General features: G+C 37.5%; 1 long non-coding RNA gene across 1 annotated transcript in view; it reads left to right on the top strand.

Annotated features, from left to right (window-relative positions):
* Positions 1–436: 436 nt before the first annotated feature.
* Positions 437–27,217, top strand: part of LOC123000678 (uncharacterized) — a 35,349-nt gene continuing 8,568 nt past the window's right edge. The window contains exons 1-2 of the long non-coding RNA XR_006408823.3: positions 437–545; positions 26,258–26,373. This is a non-coding gene — a long non-coding RNA (uncharacterized LOC123000678). The remainder of the gene's footprint in view (positions 546–26,257; positions 26,374–27,217) is intronic.

Below are 27,217 nucleotides of genomic sequence, written 5' to 3'. Positions count from 1 at the left end.
GAAGACTCTTTCTGCTCTCATTTTTTTTTTTTTTTTTTTTTTTTTTTTTTTTATGAACTGCAAAAGAGACCAGTCATTTCACTGGTAAGTTGGAAGTAAAACTAAGTATCCACTGATTGAGACTTTGCTTAATTGTGGACATAAAGCAGCACCGTATTTGATATTTAAAACTATCTCTAATAGATATGTTTATAACACAAGACCTTGCCAAAAAAAATAGCTTTTCTATATATGTTATCAAAAAGCAATTAGAAATTTTAATGGGAAAAAAGATCACAGTCTCAGTTGCAACACAAAGGATCACAACACAAGAGACAGAGTCATAAAATATCTAAATAGTCCTTAAGGACAAAGATGCTGGAGCCAGGCTGCCTGGGTGTGAATCCTGGCTCCACTGCTTACCAGCTGTGTGACCATCGGCAACTTGTGAAATGCCCTTTCCGCCTGTGTTAGAGTGTAGACAGTAACGCTAACGACTGCAGAGCTGCCGAAGGGATTCAATGAGCAAATATGTGTGAAGCTCGTGGAAAAGTGCCTGGCAAAAAGTAAGTGGTATCTTTGGGTTAGTTTATTATTTATTATTGCTATTATTTCATAAAGAATTACAAAATGGTAATGAGGGACATACTATACACTAGATGGAAATAGGAATAAATACCATGTCCCAGGACAGTTAAAGTCAAACTCAAATTAGCTAAGACAGTAAGTTAGAAATAGAATAGGGTACCTGGGCAGCTCAGTCAGTTAAGCCTCTGACTCTTGATTTCAGCTCAGGTCCTGATCTCAGGGTCATGAGATCGAACCCCGTGTTGGGCTCCACACTGAGTGTGGAGCCTGCCTGGGATTCTTTCTCCCCCTCTGCCTCTTCCCCCACTTGCTCTCTCTCTTGCTCAAAAAAAAAAGGAAGGAAGGAAGGAAGGAAGGAAGGAAGGAAGGAAGGAAGGAAGGAAGGAAAGAAAGAAAGAAAGAAAGAAAGAAAGAAAGAAAGAAAGAAAGAAAGAAAGAAAGAAAGAAATAGAATAGAAAGAACAGAAGAAAATAAATAATGTGTACCTGACTGGAATAATTCAAATGAATCTAAGATTTAAAATATTAAACTAAATTAATCTATAAATTTAATGCAGTTCCAATCAGAATTCCAATTTGGTTCTACAGAACTTGGTAAGTTGATTACTAAGTTAACTTGGAAGAGAATTTTGGAAAAATCACCAGTTATAAGGATAATGCCCTGACAGGTATTAAAATATACCATAAAACTATTAATTAAAAACATGTGGTATTGGTACAAGACCAGATAAGCATTAATAGAACAGAATAGAGAGCAAAGAATTACACTCATCATATATGGGAATTTAGTATGTGATATGATAGCATTTTAAATAATTAAGGAAAAGATAGACGACTTAATAACTGGTATGAGATGTGGCTCTTTAAATGGGGGAAGTAAAACAGATTTCTCTCACACCAAAAAACCTCACACTTTATCTTACAGAAACATAACTTTCAGACGGATTCAAGAATTACACAATTTACCAAAAATAGAAAACTACTAATATATGCTATTCAAGATAAAGGAAAAACCCAGTTCTTCCCACTGTGTTTCTCTCCTGTGTGTCTCCTTTACTACTCCCAGAGAACACTTCACTTCTGACACTGATAGTCACCAAATGTGTTCAGGTTTTTACCCACATCAAGCAATTCTCTAAACCACCAGCTGAGATGTCCTGTAATTTAACTCCATTCTGACCCTACCCGAAGACAGTGTCAGATTTCCTAGGTAAGGGCTTGGCCCATAAGACTGACACCCCTGCCCCCCATCCCCACTGCAGAGCCCCGTGCTTCTGACCAATCAGCTATAGATTGGAGGCCCCAATACCCACCCCCCTGCTCCTTGTATTCAATTAATTTGCTAGAATGGCTCACAAAACTCAGGGGAACACATTTCCCAGTTTACTAAAGAATTTGATAAAGAGTACAGATGAACAGCCATATGAAGAGATACATAGGGAAGGTCTGGGAGGGTCCCCAATACAGGAGCTTCTGTCTCTGCGGAGTTGGGGTGCAACATCCTTCCAGTGTGGATTTACCAACTTAGCTCTCTGAACCCCCATCTTATTGGGATTTTATGCATGTTCAATTATTAACTCAATTTCCAGCTCCTCCCCCTTTCTGGAGGATGGGAAGGTGAGGCTGAACTCTAGCTTCCAATCATGACTTGGTCTTTCTGGTGACCAGCCCCCATCCAGGAGCCCACCCCCACTGTCAATCACCTCATTAGAACAAAAGATGCTCCTAGAATTCTTATCACCTAGGAATTCACGGGGTTTTAGGAGCCCTGTGTCAGGGATGGGGTCAAAGTAAATATTAGAACAATAGATGCTCCTAGAATTCTTATCACTTAGGAATTTACAAGGGTTTTAAGAGCTCTGTGCCAGGAACCAGGGGCAGAGGCCTATATATATATTTTCTGTTATCTCACAACAGAACACATAATGCAGAAGCCATTAAAAATAATATTGTCTTTTTAAAAACATTAAAATGTAAAGCTTTTATAATAAAAACATTAAATTAGAAAGCAGATAAAAGAATAGGATAAATTGTTTCACATATGATTCAAATGACTAATATCTATAATACTAGATCATAAAAATCAATTAAAAAAATATAAATATCATCCATGAAAAGATGCCCAACCTCACCATTAATCAGAGAAGTGCAAAACTGAAAAAACTGAAGAAAAAAAAAAGATTTATCAATTTTTTTGCCTGTCAGATTACATGAAATTCAAAAGTTGTAACATTCTACTTAGCTGGTAATGCCCAATTGTGCCCCTGAGAGAAATGAAATTTTAAACCAAATTGTAACTTTTAAGAAGTTGTGAGAAATGGTTTGGTTACAGGGAAGACGCTTGTACTCATTGTCGGTGCAAATGCAAATTTCTAAAGCATTTTGGAGAGCAATTCAGGGGTATCTAAAAAATAATTAATATTGATACCATTTGATCTAGCAATTCCATTTCTAAGAATCTATGTTATAGGCAGGCACGTAAAGCAGACAGACAGACACACACAGACAGATGCTCATTACATTATGCTAATTGCAAAAAAAAAAAAAAAAGGAAAGGAAAGGAAAAGAGCTAAAGGTCCATCTATAGGAAAAGAGTCAACTAAATTCGTCCCAGAGTCTAGAATACTATGCAGCATTTGAAATGAATATGATAGATCTTTATGGAGTGATCTGGAAAGATATAAGATATTTTATTACGTGAAAAGAGGACATGGAGTTAAAAATAATAATCAATAATAATAACACTAACGCAATATTTATTATATGCTAGGAATAATGCAAAGTATTTCATCTATACAATTAATATAAGAAATAGTCAGAACTGTGGAACACACACAGACACTTCTCAAAACAATTCTTTGAGGTAAGTACTGTTACTATACATATTTGAAACGGAGGAAGCTGAGGCATAACGGGGTCAAGGACTTGAAGAAGGTTAAAGATTTTGAATTCAGGCCGTCTTACTCCTGAGTCTTAGGTGTATATGAGATGATGCCTCCCTAAAAATGAAATAAAGCAAATAAAACTGCGCAATGTCTAAGACTCCATAGGGATAGGTGGGCAGGTAGACAGATACGCCGTGAGCACATGGTAGAAGACCTTAAAGGATACGTATTGAATTATTGACAGTATTTGGTTTTTGAGTAAATGTGGAGAGGGAAATAATATCTTTTTACTGAATATATTTCTGTATTGTTTGAAGTCTTACAGCAAGCATGCATTCATTGAATACTTGTGTAACTTAAAATATTATTTAATTTTAAAAATAATCATTGAACCATTATACACACCCATGTATTCAGTTTACTCTCTATAAGATGTTGGTGTTTATTTGTGAAAAATGATATATTGATGATGACAACAATGGCTAGATTTTAAGAACTATTGAGATCATAGGCTTCAAATCGTTTACTGATCAGTAAATTAAACCATATTCTAAATTTCAATCCATCAAGGCACTGTTGGATGACTGCACAGTATAAAATATATTGGAGCATAATCATATAAACATCTTGATCCATTGTCATGTTCACTGCTCTGATATCTGTGTTATTAAATAGTTCATCTTCCTTTCCACCATTTGTGGTTTCCTTTTCCTTTTCTGTAAATCGTGACTTTTTTTCTATAAATGGGTAATCGCTAAATGGGTGACTAGCTTCTGTGACACAAAAGCAGTCTATAACAGTGACAAATCTTGGCAGGCCAAGTTCCCCGGTTTTTAAATAATTCTTTTATTCAAATGGACTTCTCATCCAAGCCTCCGAGAGCAATCTCAGGAGTCTCGAGGCCTGGGACCTGGAGCAGACCCGCTTCTAACTAGAGTGCCACCTTATTATGCCCGAAGCAATTCAGAAAAGCAACCTGAGAAAATAGTTGTTTACCAAGCACATGTTTGCTGTTTCCGAGACCCTTTGAAAAGCATCTCATGGCAAAGGGGGCCTCTGCTGGAATAGAAGGGGATGTTCTGATCTGAGTTTTCCTGGATAATTACAATGGTCTGATTTAATGCAGGAAAGATTTTTCCATACAAACATTAGACAACAACCAAGATTCTTTATGGTACAATGTGATATGAAATGATTTCATGCAGACAAAAATTTAAGGCTAGCAAAATTCTAAAGCTTGATTGCTCATGGGATAATATTTCAAGCCTCCAATCATTCCATTTTAAAATACCTCAAGTTTACAATGATGAATCTAAAAAGCACTAACAAACCCTACTCATTCAACTCTGGTTCTTGAAATGGCATCTGCCTTTGAGCTATAAAAATAACAGATGATTTTTTGATAGCTTATCAGTTAACAGACTGCTTAGTTAGGGTAGCACATTTTTATGCTAATGTCAGCAGAGAGGGAGAGGCAAAAGGAAAGTAAAAACACAGAGCACTACGGTGGGGTAGAGAGAGATTTAAGGACACATTTTGATCAAAAAATTAGAGATTTTCTTTTCCAGGATTCTTCCCCCGTAAGGCGAGAACATTGACTTAGAATTGTTCAAACCTAAAATAGACCGTAGGGCTAGGTGAGGGAAGTAGTAAAATGTGATTTAATGTTTAAATGCTATAAAATATGCCTTATACTAGGCACAAAATAAATGAGGAACCTTCATGGATAAAGAATTCCATTGAAGTGCCAGTGAGCTAAAAGATGTATTTTTTGAAATGTCAATATGACATTATAGTCTTAGAGTTAGGATTGCAATATTAATTCCAGGAATTCAAGCCTAGTCAATTGAGAAATACTGTTGGGGTCTTAATGTGTTTTTGTCATATTAACTGAAGGAAAATAGAAATGGGATTAATATTAGATTTTTCTAAACAGTTAAAATAAATCATAGAACCATAGAATCGTAGAAGGCACCTAGAATTATGTTGCTACAACCTGATATCCAGAGCCTGCATCCCATCTTCAATAGCATAATCATAATGTAACATGTATTATTAATAAAATATTTAACTAGACTTACTGTGGTGATCATTTCACAATACAGATGACCTTTGAACAACACGGATTTGAACTGGGCACGTTCACTTATACAAAGATTTTTTTCGATAAGTACAAGTACACTACTGTCAATGTATTTTCTCTTTCTTATGTTTTTTTAAATTTTAAAGTAATTCTTACTTTATTATAAGAATACGGTATAAAATACCTATAACATACAAGATATGTATTAATCGACTGTTTAAGTTATTGGTAAGGCTTCTGGTCAATAGCAAGCTACCAGTAGTTCCGTTTATGGGGAGTCGAAAGTTATACACAGATTTTGTCAGCGCCCCAACCCCTGCACTGTTCAAGGGTCAACTGTGTATTTGTTGTACACCTGAAACTAATATGTTCTATTCCAATTATACCCCAATTTAAAAAGTAATATATTTCATATTTAATACTTGTTAAGAATTTTTTATGTTCCAGACACTCTGCTCAATGCTAATTAACTGGGGGATCAAAGTATTTTAATGAGAATGGTGCATTTAAATTAAATATTAAAGGAAGGGTAAAGTTCACCAGATAGATGAAGAGGTGAATGGCATTTAGGAAAGGGTAATAGTAGACATAAAACCTAAAGGGAAAAAAAATGTTGTGCATTCGAAGAACTTCAAGTGCTCTAGCAGGAGGAGAAGACAGACTATCCCAGGGGGCTGGGAAGGTTAACCTGGGCTGGCCGATAGAAAACTTGTGTGCCACGCCAATGGATGAGCCAAGATTGAACCAAATGAACATAGATTTTATTTATGTTCAGAAGAGATCATTTTGACAGTTTTGAAGGATAGGTTAAAGATGATAGTGATGGTTAGGTGATATTTCATGCAGCAAGAAATGTAGGTATAGGACTCCTTCCCTCTGATCATAGTCCAAATAAAATGTAATAAAGAGCTAAACATAGCCAGCGAACAGAACAGAAGGCAACTGATCTGAGACATATCTAGTAGCTAATCTCTTCAAGTTTCAGGGAGAAAAGAGCCCAGGATTTCTCCTGAACTTTCTGAGCAAGTGATTGGGCAGTTGTACATCCTTAGTCATGAGGATAAAGAAAAAGTTCTCAGGAGAAAATGCCAGGTTTGAAGGGCTCTGGTTTGTCCAGGTAATAGCGAGTAAGATGTTGGAAATATGTCTTCAGCAGTCTGGGCCAGAAAGATTTTGGAGAGTTACCTTTTTCAGTCTGAATTCCACGCAGGAATTAAATCTTAAAGAAAAGGATTTGAGTGACCACTTTCTCAATTCTCCCAAGGATGGTACATAGCTGGCACTATTCCAAATGCATAAAACTTACGTCATTTCATGGAATGGATAATTAGGGCATTAAAGTTTCCTTTTCTCTATGCACCCTTGTTGAGATGGGATAAGTTTACCCAGGGAAAAGAGAAAAGAGTCAAGAGCTGTGCCCACCTATATTTCAGGGTCAAGAAAAGAAAATCCCAAAAAAAAGAACCTAAGAACAGCTCCCCCCCCCAAAATAACTGGATGAGATATTTGAAATGTTGATTTCACAAATGAATTGTAGAAACCACAGAAAGTTTTGAGAAAAAATCAAGGTAAATTATGCCAAAAATCTCAAGCTTAGAGAATATGAAGATTATGACAATAACATTTATTGAATATGCACTGAAAACTAGATGTAGCATATTTAAGAACTGAAAGCTTATTAGATCCAGGAATTAGAAAGTCATTAATGGCATCGCAAAGAATAGTCAATGGAATCGTTAATTTAAAACATAGATGTGAAAAATTTGAAGTAAAAAAGAAAATACAGAAAGACAGATTTTGGTTCAAATATAGGAAAAAAAATTTCTTCAATAGCAAATTTTTTTTGGTGAGGCTTATGTCAAGTCTGAAATCTCTCACCACCGAACAACAGTGTGCCCCTGCATAATCTGATGTTCTCATTTTGGGGTGAGTTCTGACATTAAAAGTGATGTTGCTTACAGAGAGACAAGTTCTGTTCTCATGTGACCTCCACTCACTTTGTCACACACCTACCCCTGAGCATCATGGGAATATGTGCCGAGACTTCAACAATATTTTAAATATTCTATGACCACCTTGTGTTTGCTTTGAGCCACTGCCTCTTCAAGTTGAACATCCCCAGACACACTGACCAGTCATTTGGCCTATTCCATGGTCCCCCTTGCTCAGTGCTCTCCTTACACATCCATGCCCCTGTTCCATCTTTATTTAGCAAGGGTGCTTTTGGGGTTTGCACATGGTAGAAGCAAAATCAAGGTGTGGAAGAAAAGGACATAATATCACTTACTACAAGTGAGTGATATTTTTTGCTTCTTTACTTTTTTTGAGCTTATGAGAAAAAGAAAATGATGGGATAACTATAAGTCAGGAAAACGAAACTTTAATTCTTAAGAACTATCACTAAGTCAGCCTTTCTGGATAACAAATGCAATGCTTATCACGTGTCAGGTCTTATGCTAACCCCTTATCTGTATTACCTCACCTAATTATTGAAATAATTCCACAGTGTACATATTTTCCAATAAATGGGGAGACTAAGGCAGGAGTCTACACAATAGTAAATGACATGCCAGGAATCTGAATCCAGGTCCATCTACTCTATAATGTCTTCCGCATAATAAATATGAGGAAAATGAGGTCCTGAAGGTGACTTATTCAGAGTCATGAGCTAATCAGCAGGAGAGTCCGGCTGGCATCCAAACTCTCCGATGAATGGTCCAGTACTCCACTATACCTACTGAGAAGGGTTCCCGTGAGGACACAAGGCAACTATGAAATAAGAGATCATGGTTCTCTGAGTTTGTTCAACTTGTGTTTAGGAGTGGATAAGTTTAACAAGAAAAAATTCATGAGAACAAGAAAAAATTAAAATACACCTGAATATCTGAAGGAGTATTTGCAGATCTCTGAGGCAGACACAAGTCTGAACAAAAGGCTTTGCTGAGGACCAGAAGTCCTATGTCATGCTAGGCTCATCTTCCCTGTAACAAAACTGTCTACACGTACAAAGCTGAATAAAAATGGAAGCCATGTCTCCATCCTCACGTAATCTGTTGGTTTTCATTTCTCTGGTCACTTTCTCCCATGGTTTGAGTTATGTAAGTGTATGGGTTCGTACAGTAGATTGTTACAGATTCCTGTGTAAATGGATGGAAGCTATGGACTCTCTCCCTAAAAAGCACATGCGGAACCCATCTTGAAAATGGCCCCTGTACCCCCAGGCAACCCTCAACAGGCAGAGAAAATGGGGAAGGAGCCGAATCTAAACTAAAAGTGGAGAAGAAAAAAAAAAACTGTTTCACATCTGACAGGGCTACTAATTGATTTTAAGGCAGATTTTTAAACAGATACCAAAAGTATTGATATCAAGGATGTTTACTGCTGCTACCTTACTAGAAAAATAAAAGCTATGTTTTTACCTCAATAGTTTTTCATTAAACATGTGATAAATAACCAATGAGATGACAATAGAAATACAACTTTGTTTCGTGATTTGAACTAAATCAAATATCCTCCATGAAATCACAAAATTTAAATTTTGCCTAACTGCAGGGGTGAATCAGACACTCCTCTAATGCATAAGGTTTGAAAGATGGGCCATTTGGACTTACAAATCAAATTTTAAAAATTTTATAACAAGATTTGTGGATCTGTTGTAAACCAGTTGAGGAATTCAAGTACACGAGCCTCGTGCATTTTCTAGTCAGAGCACATCACACGCAATCACATACATTCAACATATTCCAGACCGAGTCTAAATATGCTTGCTTCCCATGAAAACACGTATATTTTAAATGGATTATTTTACTGACACAGGAGGAATAATCTAGTCATCACATCTAGCATGATGTCCAGCTGGATTTCTGAATTTCATTTTGAAATATGTCTGTGCATTGGAGGTAAATATACATAAAGAAAATAATTCAGCATGGAAAGGTAGACAAATATTATGCCCCCGCACCTAAGGCCTTTGAAAACAATCATGTCTCTTACATATTGATAACTGTAAGATAATACATTTTTACTCTGGATGTATAGTTTAAGCTTTGTATTTGCAAATCAAGGGACAAAGAGGGGACTTAAGCATAATATTATCTACCATAATAAATCTGTGACTCCTAGTTTGAAGAGGTCATCAAGCATACACCAATTTTTGGATGTGTGGTAAACAAATATTTCATGCGTAGCTGACAGATACCTTTAAATATTGGGGGCTTTCTTCCTTGATCTTATCAGTAGCAGCCACTGTACGAAAAAAAGTAACCAGATATACAGTGAAGTGAATGTGGTTCTTAAGTGGAGTGTGTTACTCCTTCCCACTCTACTGAATGAACTGTTAAAAGACCAAGAAGGCTGTCATAGAGATATCACAGGAAATAAAGAACTCCAAGCCAAGGGTGTGTCCAATGGGGTTGGCATGGAATGACAGACCGCCCTCCCCACATGGAAAATCTCGTCACCCATCTGAGATATCACATAACGGTGGCAGCGCTCCAGAGACAGAATGAGCTCCACCTGTTTGCAATGTGTTTAGCTATTAATATTTATGTAGTAATTCAAGGGAGTAAAAAATGACAAAATGAACCAAGTTGTATCACTGTTGGTGCTTTCAACCAAGATTGCTTAAAAAAAAAAAAAAAGTAACAGCATGAATCTGTCCTCCGCTGTGGGAAGAAATTGTGTGACATCCTTAGGATGCCAAGGATTGTTGAAGAGAAGGCAGTAGCCATGTCCTTGGCATGTCCAGAACATTTACTCTACCATTGACTTAATAAGACAATTTTACTATTTGTAGTTGTGCTTCTGACTCATGTAAAAGCCATGTAAATCAGAAAAATATGTTTTCAGAGCTCTAATATTAGTGAGCCTTACCATTAAACTTAGAGGAGGCAAGGATGGCACACATTTCTCATAGCTCATCTGAAACAAAAGAAATCAGGAAGATGGTCGTCCTTATCGACGTCCCTAAGGATATTTGTCTAAGGTCATGGGCATTCTCCACAACAGCAGCCTCAAAAGGTGAGCTATATTCTATGAAGATATTTTCTTGATGTTTATGGCCCTGAATCTACTGATTTAGCTAAACTGATTAGCTGTTTTGGACTCTATGACATCTTAAGGAAATGAACTTCTTAAATGTAGTGGTAGAAGGATGCAGTCTCCTGTTTATCCTGAAATGGCCTCTTTCAGGAATTGACCCTGTGGTGCGTGGCATAATGGCAAACCCGATTTTGGATCTAAGGACATCTAACCTCCAATTCTGTTTCTGGGCAATAAGGTTGTTATGATGGAATAATCATGAGCACTGGGGTCAGACTAATTTGAATTCTACCAACAGACCCACTCCAAATTTGCTATATGACTTCATAAAAGTATTGAACTTTTGAACCATGATTTATTATTTGTTAAATGGTGATGATAATATTATCTCACAGAGTTGTGAGAATTGAGTATTATAGCACATGTAAAGTGCCCAAAAACACTTCTGAGTCTCCCTGCCACCATAATCTGGGCTAGGACTGGTATGTTGCAGGCCCAGAGAACACCTAGAACTTATTTTATTTACTCCTAGTGTAGAACTTCCTCCATGAGATCTAGTCATTGTGAGCTGGAACCTACGACAGTGCCTGGTGTTCAAAGGTTTTATCTTGGTTGGTTTTTGCTTGTTTTGAGTAAAAGAACCATTCCCAGCATTGAGTGTATGGTTCAGACAAAGACCCTACTTTGGAAGTTTTAACCCGTCCTAGTCAAACTGTGAGGAGATGCTTTAAGACAGGGCCCTCCAGAGACCACAGAGAAAACTCCCTTGGATTTAATCCCTGTGGGAAGCACAAAATGGCATTGGCTTTGCTCTCACATTTCTTATGATCCACTTCACTGCAAGTAAGCACTAAATTACTCCAAGCACCTTTGCGATAACTTTTTCCCAAGGGCCCTCCCGACAGCTGCGTGGCGTGTTACAGCACAGAACCGCCAGGGGGCTAGAGTCATCCTTAGAGGAACGTTGAATGTTTGCTTCCGCATTGGAGTTTAAGACTTGAATCTTCGAATAGTTACATGGAAGGCTATTTTACCTTTTCCTTCAACACTGAAGATGTTAAGGACTGTAAGTATTGTAGTTGGCTGCAAACTGGCCCTCCAAGGGTATCAGATCCTAATCCCCAGAACGTTTAAATGTTATGTTATATGACAAAGTCTTTGCTGGTGTGATTAAATTAAGTCTTGAAATGGGAAGGTTATCCTGAATAATGAGGGTGGGCCCTAAAGTCTCTCACAAATGTCCTTATAAGAGAAAGACAGACACACAGGGGAGATGGCAAGGTGAAGACAGAGATGGAGGGTGGCATGATGCAATCCCAAACCAAGGAAAGCCAGTAGACACCAGAAGCTCAAAGAAGCCAGGAGTCAATTCTCCACTAGAACCTTAGGAGGGAGGTCAGCCCTGCCAAGAACCTCATTTCGGGCTGATCTTGGAGGTCTGGCCTCCAGAACTGTGACAGGATAGACTTCTGTCGTTTTCAGCCTCTAAGTCTGTGGTAATGTGCTAGAGCGGTCACGAGTACTAATACAGCCCCTGGATTCTGCTTCCTAACATTTTATTGAGCAGCTACTATCTGCCGGTCTCCATGCTGGAACGGAGAAAGGGTTTATGGGTATGCGAAGGTGACTATGGCTTTAACCATAGTTCTGCAGGAATGTGTGAGGCTCACGAACTCTCTTTAACTCCTGAAAGTCAAGGTTTACCATCTAAGCTTCTGCTGCCAACACGCCAAGCAGGACATGGTCTTTCCTGATCCTTTCAGCCTATCCTGGTGATTAGTTCTCCATCCCTTCTTCTCTGATTGTCATGTTGTAAAACCCTTCAGTGGCCTCTCTTCTCAAGACCCACTACTGCTTGGACTCTACTTGTCTATTCATCTTCATGGCTTATCATTCTCTCTCTTCCATTATACCCATTTGAGTCTTCCAGAACTTTCACTTCCTCCAATCTATCTATCTCACTGCTGAGCCTGCACATTTATCAGTCCCTCTTCTAGGAACAACCTTTTCTTTTCTCATTCCTGACTTCTAGGCTAGATTAGATCTCTATAATCCGTGCTCCCATATATACCCTATATACCCTCTAGGATTATCTTTATTATTATTTATTATAATTGCTGGTCTAATATATTTTCCCCAGTGGCTTACAGGCTCTGTGAAGACACAGTGTGCCCATCTTATCACTGGACCCTTAACACCCTGTTATTATGTGTGCCTGGCTTTGCAAAACAAGTGTTCGATAAATATTTGTTGCCCAGCGGATCACTGAGTGACTCCCTCAGAGGCTGAAGCCTCAGCCTGCATGTTCATTTTCTTTTCAAAATATGATTCAATTATTTCAAGCCAATATGATTTTATTTTCACCCCGGGCACATAAGCCTGAGCCTAAAAAAATATTTAATTGCTGCAATAAAGGCCCTGTTACCCTCAGCTCTATTTATGAAACTAGGTGTGAGATTCATGGCAAGTACATGGATAACCTTTGCGGACATGGTTCCACCCACCAGCAAAGGGAGTCACTCATGGTTCCACGTGAAATAAAATCTGTAAAGAGATCTATTAAAAAAACACCCTAAGACCTATCTCCACTTGTTTCAGAGAACTTTCCCGAGGTGGTGTTGCCCTTGTTCTCTCTCCACAGGCTCTTTGGGGAGCTACACGGAGCGGCCGAGGTCACTTACGTGACACTCCTGGGCCCTGCATCCCGTACATTGGCCCGTTATTGGAGTTGATGCCCGTTCGATCGTGATCAAAATTTGCTCTCATCAAATGCCAACTCTTTGGACCTTCTGGAATTAGTTAGTGACCATAGCTCGTTTCTAGTGGAAAAGGCTGTATGCAACAGCCAGCTGTCTTATCAGGAAGGGAAATGATTTGCTTTTTCAAATTGGCTTTAAAAAGTGTATATGCTGCCAGACGGCCTCTGGGCATGTGTATGAAACATCGAAAACAGACACAATACACACGAAAAAGAAATGAATTCCCAAAGCAGGCTCCCCATGAAGTAGCCAAGTAGGCTCTACTGATGGAACGAAACAGCCTTAGAAACATCTCTCTTCTTCTATAAATGACTTTTCTCTGTGAAAGTGGAAATCCATGGGGGTGGGTGGGTACGCACTGGAATCATTCTATGAATTAAGCTAAAAAAAAATCAGTGCCACACCTAAACGGCTTTACTATTACTATCTAAACTACTGTACTATTTTTAAGTCTGTTTTCTGTTTCAGAAAAATATTCTATCTCAGAAATACTATCATTTATTTTTAAGGATCCACAAAGATCCTGCAAACTCTCCTAAAATTTAGAGATGTTTATTAACTTAACATTTAATTGTGGTAATTCTTTTTTAAAAGTCTTTAACTTGCTGGTTTCTTTATATAAATAGATGCTTATTTACCTTCTTACTCATAGGGGAATCTAGAATTCACATTTAATGTTCTGATTAATGATCATAAACAATGCTTTTAAGATTTCCTTTTTTTTTTTTTTTTAACCTGTGTATAATCAAGCCATCTAGTTACTAGTAACTGCAAATGTCACAGATTTCAATGGTCTCTTTGGGACTTTTAATCTGTTTGCTTTTATAAAGAAGGTGATTTTATTTTTACATTAAGGAAGCATTAACATCATTAAATGGGCTCCCACTTTATGATAACTGCAAATGTCACATTGATCCAGAAAGATAAGAAAATGTGCTCATCTTTGGAACAAATATCCAAGGCATGAGCAGGCAACCCACACTATTTGCATTAAAAAACAAATTGTATAAATGCAGAAGATTGATGTACCATCTGTTCATGTCCTTCACTTTTCTGGCTCTTCTGTGTTGAGATATTTTTATGGAATAGTTACGTTTATTATTTTGAAAATGAGCCACAGGTTAAAGAAGTTTACGATGGGTAATATAACTCAAAGCTACTGCCTTACTGTATTCCAGGTATTAAAGCGTGCATTATGTTACATGCCGTGCTATTAAATGCATCACTCTATCACTTATGCAGTCCGATGTTCAGACCAGGATAAAATGTATACAAAACTATAAAGGATATTTAGGACCAAATCCAAAATATCTCACTAAGATGCCTCTTGGCAAGGAGAAGGGGGGGAAAAAAACCTTTAAAATTAATGACTTCTAAAACCACTGGCAATAGGCATCAACTTGTTCTGTTACTTCTAAGGAAAACAAAGGAGTAAAACAGAGTAAATAAATATCTCTGGGAGAAGTACATTGCAGTTCCAACCTTCCACTCAGGCACTATTTTCTTCTTTCAATTTGTCATCTAAAGATCTCCTAACAAATCTAACAAGAAATTTCATTTCCCTTTGCCCTTCCTTCCTTCCTAATACCAACAATATTTACTTCTGTTTTGAAGTTGAAAATGAACTTGCAGTCAGAGTTATCCTGTATAAAGTTTAAGGTTCCATTGTGAGAATGTTACATCTTTTGTTAACTGGACAACAAGGACAAAAAAAAAAAAAAGAAAAAGAAAAGAAAAGAAAAAGCAATTGTGTAGAATGAAGTTTGCTATAGTAATCGCCCTCTGGTGGCAACTGCCTTAGACACCCGAGGCCAAGTTTTTTCTACCATAGCCTTCCAAACCACACAAGCCTCCTTTTTTTGCTGTGAAAATTCTACATTGTGTGATGTACGTAGTTCAATAACCATTTTATGCACGACCATCATATTTGTGCATATGAATATGAAGGATTTACTAAGGTCGATGCCCCCTTAGAATCTAACCTTATGCTTTTGTCAACCTTGGTTTCTGATTAGAAAAAGAATGACCAAAAAAAAAGATTTCCTGATTTCTGACCAATTTTGAAGCAATAAAATCAAAAGCCTCAAAGAATTTTGCAACACGTACTTTCCTCTTGTATTCCAAAAGATACTACCTGATTTCCTACAACCCCCAACCAAAAGGAGATTGCTATAGTTGAAAAAAGATATATGATGGCAATCATACAGATTCCTAGTTTATTCTTGTCTCAGTGAACCTATGAAAGATCCAAACTGCAATAGCTCACACCATCAATAATAAACCTTCCTTATGAAATTTAATTTTTAGTATGTGTCATTTTATTACCCTTCCGCAAAAGATGACTCTTTTGATTTTTTTTTTTTTTTTTTGCAAATGAAACACTGGAATATGGGGGGGGAACCAATATTATCTGCTGAGAAACTCAGTCATGTCACTTAGCATGGCTGGGCTTGGAAGGACCTCGCATCCATGGAGGTCGTCTATGATTCATTCAGAGTCTGAAGAGTAAGAGAAAGCTTCTAAGTGAGGGAAGAGAGAACAAAGGCAGCAACTAAAAAGAGCCAAGAAAATCCACAGAATGGAAGAAGAAGGGACAAAAGCATGAACATAGAAAAAGGCACAGCAGAGGACTTTAAAATACCGAAAACAGCAAACGCATAAGCCTTCTTGATAATTAACTTGGAAAATAATTATGAAAGGTTCACAGAGTCAAATATACATTGAAGAAGAAGGAAACCAAACACCTGATTTCTTTACATGTTAAAATTAAATCATTCTCTTAATTTTCATTTTCCTCAACTGCAGCTTTTTCTTAGAATTGTTCTCATTTAACCCTAGACAATAAATTGGTCCGCCCAATGACTTCCAGACTACAAGGATAAAGCTGGAGATCAGGTTGGAAACGTGATATGGAAAACATTAGTAAAATAGAGTCTTCGCTCATTACAGATCATAAGTGACCTTCGTATTGTATACAGAAGAATAAAACGCTGTAATATAATCTGCCATTGCATTTTATAAACATCTGAGAAAATTCCTATAAGTCCATATTTATTCATGAAAAAAGGAGAATCCATTCTTAGAAGAAGCAATGTTTAAAACAATTTTGTAATTGCTAATATTGGAAACATGCAGAAAATATATAGACTCATATATACATATTTTTCCCATTTTGAAAATCTAAAAGAATATTTTTATTTGAAACCATAAATTGATCAATGGAAAAGGCTGGAAGTGACTATTTTGACTCATTCTCTCTTTTCTATTTGCAAAATTTGAAAACCAAAATTCACATTTCTTTTTCTGACTCAAATTTTGTTTATAAAATAATTCCAAATGCATTCTATCTGGGTGCGTCCACGGGGTCTAGTTCAGAAGTCTTCATGTTCACATGAGAAGACACACAGGACTTCGGGGACCCATAACATAAAACGGATCTGGACACAGTTTTCTGAGTATTCAGGAGCACATAATAATCTTTTGCCTAACCATTCTCCAAATCACAGTTGTGCGTTTTTATTTTATGTCAAACACACTAAAATCTCAGCTTATTGAACTTGCATTCTGTTCCTCTTTTTCTTTCAGAAAGTAGTATTTGGCTCTTTTCTCTCATGTTTTATTTAAAAATAATGGTATACAGCTGCAAAATATAGCTCGTATCCAGTATACAAGTGAATGTTATATCTTCCTCAGTTCACTGCTCTGTTCTTGACATTTAGTCTCTAAAATCATGTACATCTCTTTAAAAGCAAGATGAGAGATCTACCTATATGTTTTAAAAGACATAAAAGAGGATTCCTTCGGTTACTGCAATTTCCTAATAGTACGTTTGACTGTATGTTATTCTTTTCCGCACTATTTTCAAAGAGTGATTTACTGGGGATTTTTACGAACTATGATTTTCCCTGATTGGAAGGAACTAAGCAGAGTGTAGTCCAAATCTGCATTGTGAATCCTAAGGTTACTTTGATCCCCATGACTACTGAAAGTTAAAATAAAATGTAGTTAAATTCTGGTGGAACTATTGTCTTGAGTCCCTTCCCAAAGCAAGGGAGAATGCCCTTGAGTCCATTAGAAACCTCTTCCATTAGAACAATGTTGTACATCTTTTTCAGACAACTGTCCAGTTACGTAGCTGGATTTTATCAGCATGAAGTTCCAAAGAGGATGCTACACTGTGTCTTCCAAAAAAAAAAGAGTGATCAACTCTTCCTGTTTTCTGTATTCTTTCCTCAATGTTAGCTTAAGCTTTGCTGAGATAATGTCAGGATCTGGTTTGTTTGTTTCCTTCCTCCCTTCCTCCCTCCCTTCCTTCCTTCCTTAAGAAAAACTATTTTAATCAAGATATAGATCATGATAATTACTTCAAATATTAAAAGCAGAAAAAAAATTTTCTGAGTGTAAATCTTACTATTAAAGGTATTTTTAAGTTTTTTCTTTATTTTTATGCCACGGAGAATGTTCGCGTATTTGATTTTTCAGAATAAGGAGGTGTAGGGAAGAAAATCCATTGATACAACTGTAAGAATACACTAAAAATAAGTAATAATAACACTGGCAAACCTTTTAGAATATTTGTGCCAGATTGTGGTGAGTTTGGCATTTTTCTTACCAGGAAGTTTTAATACATGGGAGCTCCGGGCAGTATGGTAAGTGACAAACAGCAAGCTAGGTCTCTCGGCGCTCCATCTTGCGGACACTCACCATCTAAGACAGAGCGTTCCCATGTGAAATGCCTTAAAAAAAGAAAACAAGCAGAGCCGTGCACTCTCCAAGACAGAACAGAGCACTGTGGCTTGGGGCAAGAAAGATCTAAGCAATGGGCTTCTCAGTAAGAGCAGAAACCCCTCCCACAGAAAGGGAGTGTGGGTCAGGTGCTCTCCGTACTGGTCAAATAATCTTCTCCAACAACTAAGTGAAATAATCCATCTTAAGTGGCAAGGAAAACAGGCTTTAGGAAGAAGTTCACGCACTGGCTACAACATGAAGTGTGTAGAGAGATGGTAGCTACGGCACTAGTCAGCCCACTTCCTGCTTCCGTGACAGGGCCAGAAGTAACGCCTTTGGATACGAGTCTCTGTAGCTGAACTGACTGATTGGTGTGGCACCATGGACAAGAGAACAAGTAACAACAGGGCTCAAGCACGTATTTTCTTTTTCCCAGGGCAATAAGCTATGATGCAAAAAAATTTTAAAGTATTGTTTCCCTTTCAGTCTTTCCACATTTTTAACTATAAACAAATTTACACAAAATTAAGCAAAATTAAGCCTTAAGACATGTGTGTTTTTCCGTACAGTGTGGTAGAGGAAAGAAAACAGATAGGTGGAGAGAAAAGCATGGATAGTAAAATAGGAAATTTTCAAGTACACATACAGATCACATTTATATAAATAAAGAGGCATAATTTTTCTTTTGCATGCATATGATAAGTGGGGCCATATTACTATAAATACTAGCACTATAAAAGCTAATACTTTATAATATCTATGGTTAATTATATTTACAGTGCTCATGAAATAAAATAAATTCTTCGAAAGAACAAGATGAATCTTTGGAGGGAAATAATGCTCAAGCTGGCATGAAATTGTTTCCTAAATGCTTTCCAATGAGATCTAGTTAAAATTTCTTACTGAACTCTTGTGCTTTTAGACTAACACCTTGCAATAACTTTCCTTGAGTTTGAGAAAAAATAGAAACCGTGACTTTTAATCATCAAAAGAACTTTCAGAATGCAATCTTCTCATGTTGTTCATAAGACACGATTTTGTATGTGGCTTTGCTCTCCTTGGACCGTCCCCCCCCGCCCCCCGTGTCCCCTGCACACCGAACCCCAGGTTGTGCTCCTTTTCGTGCATTTCTCCTTTTGTAAGCACGGGAGTACCTCCTCCTCCTAGTGATTAAGCACCAAAGTTATGCTCAGAATTATATAGAATATAAAATTAGATATTGTCCCTTCCCAGTGGGCTCACAGTATCTCCAAATTTGCTGTAAAATATGTCTACATATTGTATAACAGATGCACTTCAAGTGCTAAATGTCTGGAGATAAATCTATTATTGACTTCATCCTCTCAACCTTTCCAATTTCCTTTATCATTTGTCAGCTCTCTTTATGTACATGCCCGGGCAGATTGGTAATGGCAGAGCATGTCCTTTATTTTGTAAGGAGTGCCACGGTTCAAATGCACCATGACAGATTTGGGTCCTGTGCACAGGGGCACTAGTAATATTCTTGACCCCAATCCATGGGCACGTGCCTCCCTACACTTACAGCCCTAGTAAATACTCAAGTACGTTCTAAAATACCCTTTACATAGTATCAGCATTTCTTCTGCCGTGCTGAAAACTCAGGATTCTGTCCATTTTTAAATATTTTATAACTTGTCTTGAAAAATATTCCTTTTTCTTCTGGGCTGGAGGGACAGCTATGGAATTGGCTGTGAAAATCCCGGACAAGACAAAGGTGACTTTTTAGCTATGTGTTTTAGCACATACCCAGAGTGGTCTATGTGTGTGTGTGTGTGTGTGTGTGTGTGTACGCATCTTTACACTGGCCGGTTTATATTTTGTATTCCAATACAGATGCCTATTTGATGCATACAACTTATACATTTAAACATATAAAAGCATTGCTTTCTTGATACTTCAGTGCAATCCACTTTACCTGCATACTTTAATTACAGAACTATTGCTTTGGCAGACATCTAGGTAGAAATCGTAATCTGTAAGAAAGCAGTTTTATAATACTATAAATGTTAAAAACGTATCATTCATTCCCTGATTTAAGATCTGTGGATTCAGTAGTTATAGTTTAGTTATAGTTACACATTCCTTCAGACCATAGGGACGCCTGGGTGGCTCAATCAGTAAAGCATCTACCTTTGGCTCAGGTCATGATCCCAAGGTCCTGGGATTGAGTCCTGCATCGGAATCCTTGCTCAGCGGGGAGCCTGCTTCTCCCTCTGCCTGCCTCTCCCCCTGCTTGTGCTCACTCACTCTCTCTCTGACAAATAAATAAAATCTTAAAAAAAAAAACGATTCTTCAGACTTTAGAGTTGAAATGTGAGTTTTCAGCCTACCTCAATACCACTTTTGCCATTTTTTAATAAAAGAACAGTTTTACTTCTCATCTTAAAAATAAAGCAAGAAAAAATGTGAAATTAAAATATCCTCTTTCTCCCTCCCTTTTTTGTTTATTTCTGAGTCTTTTCTTCATTTCAAATGAGTTTTTAAACACATTTGGCAGTCAGTACCCCTAATCATTCAAAGAGTTGTGTGACAAGGGGGAGCTGGCCAGATACCATCAGTTCTTTTAAAATGTATTAGCCTTTAACCACCTGTCTTCTCCCTTAAAATTGAAATAGAAAAAAGTATATATTTTGATGGAGGAAATCAGCTTAATGATTCTATAATGGCGCTTTGGGATACATACTTTAGCATATCTCATGACTTAAGACTTGTCAACATGATGGAAATGAGCTCATTTGTTCAAAGTTTGTCTTTTGGTAAAAATCATCCCTTTTACCACAATGGGCCTAGATGCGGTAAATGAAATTGATCATCAAGAATAAAGGTTTTTTATTACTGGCTTGGTCTTTATGGCCCAATGTAAAGCTATATTTTGGTTTCCATGTTAGTGTCCTGCTTCTGTCCCCAGGGTAAGGAGAGCAGAATCTCACTGTTGTTACGCTGTTGCCAATAATCTCTTCTGTGTTCATTGACTTTCCACCTCATAAAATACGGTTTGACCATTAAGACATTAGTACCTGGTGATCTATTTTATATATCCTCAGTCTGGCTACATTCTGTCACGTAAATACGTGCTGCATCCATCGGCCTAGTAGTTTTGGTTTTTTTAAAAGATTTTATTTATTTATTTTTGAGAGAGCTCACGTGTGCAAGCATAAGCAGGGCGGGGGTGGGGGGCAGAGGGAGAAGCAGGCTCCCCACTGAGCAGGGAGCCCAATGTGGGACTCAGTCCCAGGACCCTGGGATCATGACCTGAGCCAAAGGCAGATGCTCAACTGACTGAGCCACCCAGGCACCCATGACCTAATAGTTTCAACTGAAAGGAGGTCAGTAGAGTTCTGAGACCAGTTCTCTAAAGTCCGGAGACCATCATATTCTGAAAGTAATGTGTAGCTTGCATGGACTTAGTAAATCTTGCCCAGAGTGATCTGAAGCAATTTCATTTTAAAAGTATAGAGTTTCTCAAGAAACAAAAACATTTTTATATAATGTTTTCCCAGCATTTCATTAGGATTCCAAAAATCTCAAAATTGTTCTGGGGAATACAAGCTGTGTTTCCTCCCCCGGAGATTTTGACATTTTCACTAGAGGTAGGAGAGAGGGTTCAGATCATGGAGTTGGGGCAGAAATAGTGCTGTGTGGTGTGACAGGGGAGGAAGAACCAATACTCTCGGGCTGTCCTTGCCCAGGCTAGCATTCGCAGGGAGGGGCGAGGGGATGGAAATCAGAGAGAGGAGAAACACCATCACCAGCCTAAGACACAAGGTGAAATTTCTGGTTTGAGACATTGAAGGCAGATAAAAGTTGGAAAATACAGAAAAGAAAATCTAATGTTAATATTCCTTAATAAATTAATGGCTATATTTTGAAAAATCATAGCAATCACCCTGTGGCAGTCAGATTTCATTCATTTAATAAAAGTTATTAAGTCAACAAGGTACTGGGTATTAGTGGGGACCTGGGTATTACGTCCTAGGGATGAAACGGTGAATAAAAGCTGTACACGATCCCTTACGCAGCTTGCAGACTTGTGACTAAGACAGGGATGAACCAAATACAGATAGAACCACAGGTTAAAATTCGGGCACTATAAAGCCGAGATATACGGTGATGTAAGGGCAGATTATAAGCACCTGGCCTTGAATTGAGACTTGAAGGATAGGTAGAAGTTACATTATTATTCCATTGACATTAAAAGGGTCAAAATAAAATAATAAAGCAGACACATTAATAACAAAGCTAGCTTTAAGTGTTGCATATCTGAGATAATTGTTAATTCATAACCTCATATGCTATTCGGATCTTACAATGTAAAGCTCACAGGCAGTAGTTTTACTATATATCTATAAACTTCAGTTTTCAGTTGAAAATCTCAGATGTTTCCATTTGCATTTAGCTAAAAATTGGCAAGAAGATTATCATCTCTGATCCAATTTTTTTAATGGAAAACTAATTTTGATTTATGGAGTGGCAAAAATATAAACATTTTAGATAAATCTTTTGCCAATTTCTAGATAAAAAATGGTTTTAACTGTTAACTTTGGCCTTTTGAAGGATTATTTTTAACTGAACATGTCAATGTTTTTACCCTATAATGTTTTTCTATATAAAATCACACAGTATTACCTTGTTCGCTTTCACAGGACGTAACCCTTTTATGAGACCTTGGCACTTGTCTCCTCCTTAGTAAGAGTCACAGTCTAATGAAGCCTGAGTCTTCATACCATTACCATCTTTTCAGGCAGGAGTGTGAGAGTTATTAGCACATTATGTTAAATATGGAAGCTCTTTAAAATAAATTTAATATCTTCTGTGATTGCTTTTATGAAAAGAGAGACACCAGTGAAAACCACTCATGATGACCAGTATTAGCATTAGTGGCCGATTTGTTGATGGTCTGGAGATACGCAGGTAAAAAGATGAAGTTAAAAGGAAGCTTAGAGAGAAAAAAATATTCTGAGCAGTGTCTTTTTGGGAAATTAATTATTAGCAAGTTAAGAACATCCAAGCCTTCTGAAGTTTCCACAGGAGAACTAATTTGATTATTTCTAAATCCTTGCTTTTTAACTTTGGGTTTGTTTGGTTTTTTTTTTTCCTTTTCAGATCTTATTTTTACGAAGTAAATAGACATTAATACTGAAAATATTTCTCTATTTTTTAAAAAATAAATTATCTGATACCTTCGCCTGACTCTTTCATAGCACTCTGGCCTTTCCCTTTCAAAGCATTTATCACAATTTGTAATTATGGCCTTATTCCTTTACGTGCTTTTTCCTTAACTATGTGGAAATATTTTACTAAGTGATACGCTATGACAGCTAACCCTCGTCAGTTTTAGAAGTCGATCTAGTAAGTCTGTTTTATTTATTTATTTATTTAAAGATTTTATTTATTTAGTTGAGAGAGAGACAGCCAGTGAGACAGGGAACGCAGGGAGGGGGAGTGGGAGAGGAAGAAGCAGGCTTCCGGCAAAGGAGCCTGATGTGGGGCTCGATCCCAGAACCCTGGGATCACGCCCTGAGCCAAAGGCAGACGCTTAATGACTGAGCCACCCAGGCGCCCCAGTAAGTCTGTTTTAAATGATTTTAGTACTCTGTGCAAAAAAGTATTAGTAACTTTTGATTATTCTCAAGAATAACCCATTTCAGATTTATTGCTCACATTAAATAAGAGGGAGGATTTTTTAAGACCTCTGAAATTCTAGTTTTACATCTCACTCTTTCAAAATGTGATATACATATGTACACATGCATACATATATACATACAATTATATATAATTTAAGAAATTAGAAATGTCTTAAAATATGTACATGCATTATATGTACATACACATATTTTCATCTGTTATATATAGTTGTTTAAGATTATATATATGTATGTCTGTATGTATATATAGCCATACATGTATATATAAATTTTAACAAATTCAAAATCTTAAATATTTTTTGATTTAAAATAGTCTTAAAATCACAAAGTTTGTGGCAACTTTTTACAGCTTCATTATAATATAATTTATGTACAATAAAATTCAACAATTTTAATTGTACATTTGTATTTATTTTTTAAGAAATTTATTATTGAAGAATGGTGGCCATACAAAGTTATATTAGTTTCAGATACACAAAATAGTGATTTGACAAATTAAGCGTATCTTTATACCTTTTGACAAATAATGTATTTGGTTTCTCATGACCACCATGAAAATCAGGACATAGAACTTTTCCATCACCCCCCCTTTTTTTGGTGCCCATTTGCAGTCAACCCCCTCCCTCTGCTTTCCATCCCCGTAGTTTTACTTTCTACCTAGGATTTTGATTTTTGTTCTCCTTTTTCTAGCCATCTATCTCCTCCCAAAGGCTGTAAACTCTCTGGGATCAGGGACTAGGTTAGTTCAACAGAAGACTGGATTTGAGAATTGAGAAAACAGAATGCTCAGACATGTAGATTTCATGTAGATTACCCTTTCTTGCAGCCAGCTTTAAAGGAACAAGGACAGGATCTAACATCAAGTTGGATGAGCGTGATCCTCAGCTCGCCCTCGCTCTCATAGTTCTGTCATGAGACCCATGCTGGTGGCTGTGATCACTAGGCTAAATGAGATGAAGGTGCTGCCCTTTTGTACAAAGATACTCCTCAGCACTCCTGTATTCCCTGCCTCATCACCCTGAAATCACCCCCATATGTTTGCATCTAGCTCTCATATTTCTGGTATAACTTCATTCTGGGTTACATTATTCACAAGTCCACGCGCATCCACTAGCCTTCATGCGTGCAGAAGTGCACTGCAAATGACCCAAGACTGACTGGCTGCCTGCGTGCCGATTATCATCTGCGTCATGTCTTGGCCCAGGAGGGTCTGAGCAGCAGGTCTAAGATCCATCTCAGCCTTTTTTTTTTTTTTTTTAAGATTTTATTTATTTATTTGACATAGAAAGACAGCCAGAGAGGGAACACAAACAAGGGGAGTGTGAGAGGGAGAAGCAGGCTTCCCGCTGAGCAGGGAGTCCAATGCGGGCCTCTATCCCAGGACCCTGGGATCACGCCCTGAGCCTAAGGCAGACGCTTAATGGCTGAGCCACCCAGGCACCCCTCAGCCTCTTTGATTCATTGCCACAAATTCAGTGCCCAGCACAGGTCCTATAACAGAATAGTTATTCAAATAGATCTGTTGAATGAATAAATGTGAAGCCTCTGTTCACTCATCTATAAAATAGACCTAAACACAGGTATTTTTCTCAGGTAAAAATATATGTAGAACACTTACCCTGATGCCTGGCACGTATTTGAAAAAACACAGATAAAATGTTTATTGCTATGATTATTAGAATAGTTATACAAATTAGAAGTCTAGATTAATTATCCAGAGGCCCCAAGAAGGATTTCTGTAACTTGTCTTGTTCTAAATTTTTCCTACAGAGAACTCAGCTAATTGAATGACCGCAAATATAACGCCCCACAAGCACGGTGTTGGGTACGGTGTCATGAAAGCCGAAGAGCCCCTATATGATTTTCTTATGGACGTGACAATGAGAAAGAACACTGAGATTATCTAGTCCAACCCTTTGATCTTTCAGAGGAGAGATTAGCAGATTGCCCCGGGGAAGTTAAAGATAGGGCTGGAGCCTCCAGGTTGCTTCCATTTCTGTCCCCACTCTACCTCTGTTTCACTTTCTCCTGTCAACTGGGGAGGCATAAAAGTCTCCTAAAATTGCAATATGATTTATTATCCATTTTTTTTAACTAGGCGATTTAGTTTAATAAGGCCATTAAGAATGGTCAATGCGGAGTACGTAATTTGTGTAACTTCTGCAATGTATTGGCTCGCTGTTCTTATTAGTTACATCTACACCATTATCATCTGTTAAGGTCATCTGCATCAGGAGAAGGGAGAAACTAAATTTTTTATGCACAACTTCCTCACAAAAATTCAGATACAAATCAAAAAGGGAAAAGTGAAGGAAAAAGGAGATCCAGTATGAGATATTGAACTTCCTCTGTGCCTATTCTCTGGTTTCTTTCAGACAACTTTTATATGTGATGGTCACAAATATTATAAACAAATAGAATAAAAGCCCCAACCTTGCTATAAATCAGTTGAGGTTCACGTTCCTATTTTGTCTTCAACTAATCTTTATTTTAGTTTGTTTTAGTGACTTTATTACTTTATTTTAGTGACGTGGTTGCAATGGATAATAGTTGGAGAGACGAAACCTAACAAGAATCGGTTCCTGGGGAGAAATAACCAACTGAACCAAGCTTCTGTCCAGTAAGTTCTACAAGACAATCAGGTAGGAGTGCCTCCTGGAACATTATCCTGAGCAATTCGAATAACCCACAATCGCATGAATAAACACAGATAACAAACTCTTACATATCAAAAAGAAACAGTCCTCTAGTTGAAGGAGGCCAGGGGCATGGAAGATGGGATAAAAAAACATAATATCCATGTGAAAACAGCAAAAAGGTTTAGAAATAAAATTGGCAGGTGAAAGCTCAGAAGGAGACACAGTGGGATACACTGAAAGTCATGTTTATAGAACTGAACAGTGCTATGAAAACGTGAGTGACAGACAGAAGGTAATTGTAACAACGACAATAGCATTGGAAATATTACTTTCTCTTAATTAAACTTTTTCATTGTAAAAATGAGACCTGTGCCGGGTTAAAAAAAAATGCCAGCGGGTGAACTGCATAATGAAGAGTGTTTATCCACCACAATCCCTAATTCCACTTCCCAGAATCAGCCACTAGTGTTTTCTCAATCCTTTTTTATCTGCCTTCTGAATGTTCTCCAATGCCCACTGAGGGCACGTCACAGATGCTTGAGAAAATATTATAGTTTCAAAATGATGCCGATGGAAGCAGACTGATTCCTGCAAGCCCTTTAAGGAAACCTATACATTTTTCACATTTCTAGGGCATCATTTCATAAACCTACACTAAAAATCATCCAAAATTGAACATATTGGAGGCAATCAGCCAAAAATCAAGACTACACCATGTTAAGCATTAAGAGCCAAGAAGAGTGACTGGATGTCATGTGCAGAGCTGTGAAAACCCAGCCCATCTTGACAAAAAATAGATTTACTGTATCCCGTGTACTGTAAATGGCAGCATGTGGAGCGAGCAGTC

The sequence above is a fragment of the Ursus arctos genome, unplaced genomic scaffold (assembly GCF_023065955.2).
Source record: "Ursus arctos isolate Adak ecotype North America unplaced genomic scaffold, UrsArc2.0 scaffold_1, whole genome shotgun sequence".
In the NCBI taxonomy this organism is placed as follows: Eukaryota; Metazoa; Chordata; class Mammalia; order Carnivora; family Ursidae; genus Ursus; species Ursus arctos.
The sequence above is the reverse complement of the archived record's forward strand: the minus strand, read 5'-3'. Positions and strand labels throughout refer to the sequence as shown.